Source organism: Silene latifolia, chromosome 11 (assembly GCF_048544455.1).
Source record: "Silene latifolia isolate original U9 population chromosome 11, ASM4854445v1, whole genome shotgun sequence".
Classification (NCBI taxonomy): domain Eukaryota; kingdom Viridiplantae; phylum Streptophyta; class Magnoliopsida; order Caryophyllales; family Caryophyllaceae; genus Silene; species Silene latifolia.
Window position 1 is genome coordinate 56397414 of NC_133536.1, and position 3472 is coordinate 56400885.

At 37.8% G+C, this 3472-nt stretch overlaps 1 non-coding gene across 1 annotated transcript; it reads right to left on the reverse strand.

Moving 5' to 3' along the window:
• Nucleotides 1-3071: 3071 nt before the first annotated feature.
• LOC141616357 (small nucleolar RNA R71) lies at nt 3072-3178 on the reverse strand. Its single transcript, XR_012530710.1, has one exon. It is a non-coding gene; the product is annotated as a small nucleolar RNA R71 (small nucleolar RNA).
• Nucleotides 3179-3472: the final 294 nt, after the last annotated feature.

The window sequence follows — 3472 nt, forward strand, 5'->3', positions numbered from 1 at the left end:
TTGTTCTACTGCCTATAGCGTATCTAACAGATATCCTCCTTAAATAATATAGCCAAGATGGTTCTTTAACCATCCTAGTGTGTTTAGAATATGGTTATCGTGTAACTCCTTGCACATAAATCCATATCAATTCTAATCACTTAGCTTCATTTCTTTAGTGCTCCAAGAGAATTAACCAATGAACTATATGGCTATATAGAGACTTCTCTCAAAAATTTGATTTGTAACATCTCGTCATACTCCAAGTATACGAGGTATAAGAATGGTGATACATCTAAGCCTAATGAATTAATCCCGCAGCGGAAGCAAGTGGATTCAATTTCTACATGTCCAATACCTTTGAACATGACAAGACTCTTATCAATATAAGAATATTCATTTAACACTAATATCCTCTTAGAACTATCTTTATAGGTCTGGATACCTTAGAGATGTATTATCCTCTCCTAAGTCTTTCATTATTCACAATGATTAATATGGCCCTTACATATAAGACTAATAACACCACATTACTCCCACTAAACTCTATGTATAAATAAAACTACTCGACAATTCGAGAAATGTTTATCACATGATCAAAACATACAATTCAACTCTATAACTGATGCGACCATAATTGGCGCATATTTAGCCCCCGAATTACCATTGTTTCTATGCTTTTTAGTGCCTATTTGGGTCATTTCTTATCTTTAGATCTTTGTTTTGCATATTCTTTGAGATTTTGATCCCTTGGTAGGAAAGGAGTAAGAATCTTGCATTTTCATGGCAAAACAAGGCTAAATGGATCGTATTCAATGACCAAGCATCAAGGAGAGACAAGACTAGAAGGCCTTTGTACATAGCTAAGTAGAAGATCAATGTTGAGAAAGGATCCTTGAGTCCCCAAGGAAATCCCCAAGGATTCTATGAAGAAAAGGAAAGAAAAGAAGAAGGAATGACGCTGTAGAAGAATCCGAACGGATCATCCATGATCCGTCCGTCCGCCCAGCTCAATCCGAGCGTCCTTACCCAGGATCCGCTCGGATCCCCCAGGCCCAATCCGAGCGTCTTCTGCCTTGATCCGCTCGGATCGTCCATGCCCCATCCGTCCGTCTCGACCTCCATCCGCTCGGATCACAAAGACAACATGGTTTCGTCCTTCAAGTTACAAAATGGAGACGCCCTTCTCTCATTGAATACCGGAGTCTCCTTGCTCAACTTAAAAAGTGTAATTACTAGTTTAACCCTTAGTTAACCCTAATGCATCCTCCCTAATTTTCACTATAAATACCCCATTAGTCTAATTAGAGGAGCATGTTCTTCTAATCAATAATTAGGGTAGTTAATATCAATCAAATCTCTCTTCAATATTGTAATCAAATATTAATCAAGTTTTAATCCAAGTTTTAGTTCCTTAATCTCTCTCTTGTTCTTACTTTATTTTGGGTAATTGAAGATCATTTGGGTTATTATTGGGAGATTGACAACCTCTCAATCTAGGATTCAAGTACTTCTATTATTCTTGCTTTATTATTGGAATCATTAGTAGGTATAATCTCTTAATCCCTTTTTAATTATTGCTAATTACTTTCATTTATTCATCATGTTTCATTATGTTAGTATGATTGACAACCTTTCTAGCATGATCAATATGATAATGAGTGAGTAGTCTCTTAGCTAGGGTTTAATGGGTGATTAGGGAAAACCAACATGGGGATGATTCATGCTTAAATCAATATGCTTTCATATCTTATTTGCTTGCTTGTTTTGATCTTAATACATGCACATGTTATGTTTGATGAAATGCTAAGCCTATGAATCCTTGCATTTATTATCATCTACTATCTCTTCAACTTGACTTGTAAGACATAACCCAACTCGAGTCTTGTTAGATCATGCATGTGTTAAGTAGGAAAGATTAAGTCGACTTGTAGGTGTTGTACAATCTATGTGATTCGCCCAGGGACCCAAACTTTCCTAGGATTGTAAGATATAACCCAACTCAATCCATCACAACAATAATTGCTTGCTTATAAATTGAGAACATGTTTGTATGATCATATCCCATGAATCCCCTATGAACCCATGACACCCTAGTGCTTTTAATCAATTGTTTACACCCTTATTCCATTTACCTTGTTAGTTTATTTTCATTGCTATTTTAGTTTAGTAACCTTCTACATCAACCCAACTTGTGACACCCCTAGACACCACTAGTAGCAATAGAAATCTTCGTTTTCAATACCCGTCCCTTGGGATCCGACCTTTACTTGCCTCTTTACTAATTTGTAGAGTTGTTTGTGAAGTATAAATTGTGTTTTGTATCGACCATTGACCAACGACCACAATTACTTAATTTGTGAACTAAATGGCTCCGATCAAAAATGGCGCCGCTGCCGGGGACGGTGTTTAATTGATTTTAGATTTCTTTTATTGTTTTTAGTTGTGTCTTTTTTTCACCTTGGGGAAGTAAAACTCCTCAAGGTTTGTTCTAATTGTTTTCTAGTTGTTTGATATTTTGCATGTCTAGAAGGTTACAAAGAGATTTGTTACCTTTTGACCGTGAAATCGAAAGAACCTTGACGAATAATAGGAGACTTGTTAGGAGGAATTTGGGAGTCTTTGGTGAAGTTGTTCAACCCACTAGTGAGTTTGTCAATCCTTTCGCAATAGAAGGAGAAGAGAACCCATTAAACAATACCACACAAAATCCACCTACAATGCCTAAATTTTCGTCCCACTCTACACCCACCGAGGAGAATTTACCAAACGGTACTCCTACCCCACAACATCTTACCGGAAATTTTATTGCCAAGTCCGCCTTCATCCAACTAGTTGAGAGGAGCCAATTCGGGGGCATGCCAAGTGAGGACCCTCATTCTCATATGGAAACCTTTTGCGATTATTGTGATGCTATCTCTCAAACGGGCGTGACTCAAGACCAAATTAGATGGGTCTTATTTCCTTTTTCGTTAATCGGAACCGCAAAGCAATGGTTGAAGGGCCTTGATAAGGCCACCCTTGGAATAGATTCTTGGAAGAAGTTAGCTCTCGCTTTCTACAAAAAATTCTACCCACCGGAAAAGACCAATATGCTAAGAGCTCAAATCACGAGTTTTAAACAAAGGGATGAAGAATCTTTGTATGAAGCTTGGGAGCGGTTCAAAGGTGTTTGTCGCTCATGTCCTCACCATGGACTTAGCGAATGGTTTTTAGTGCAACAATTTTGGAATGGTTTATATGAAGATTCAAGGAACATTCTCAATATGGGATCAAATGGAATGTTCACCGAAGTTGATGACAATCAAACATGGAACAAGATTGAGGAAATGGCGGTCCATAATTCGCAATATAGTAGGCCTCGCAAGGCTACTAGAGGAAAGTATGAAGTGGACACCGTTACTCAATTGGGTACTCAACTTAGTGCTCACATTGACACTATCAACTTGAAGTTTGAACAAGCTATGGCTAGACTTGAGGAAAACTCAAAATC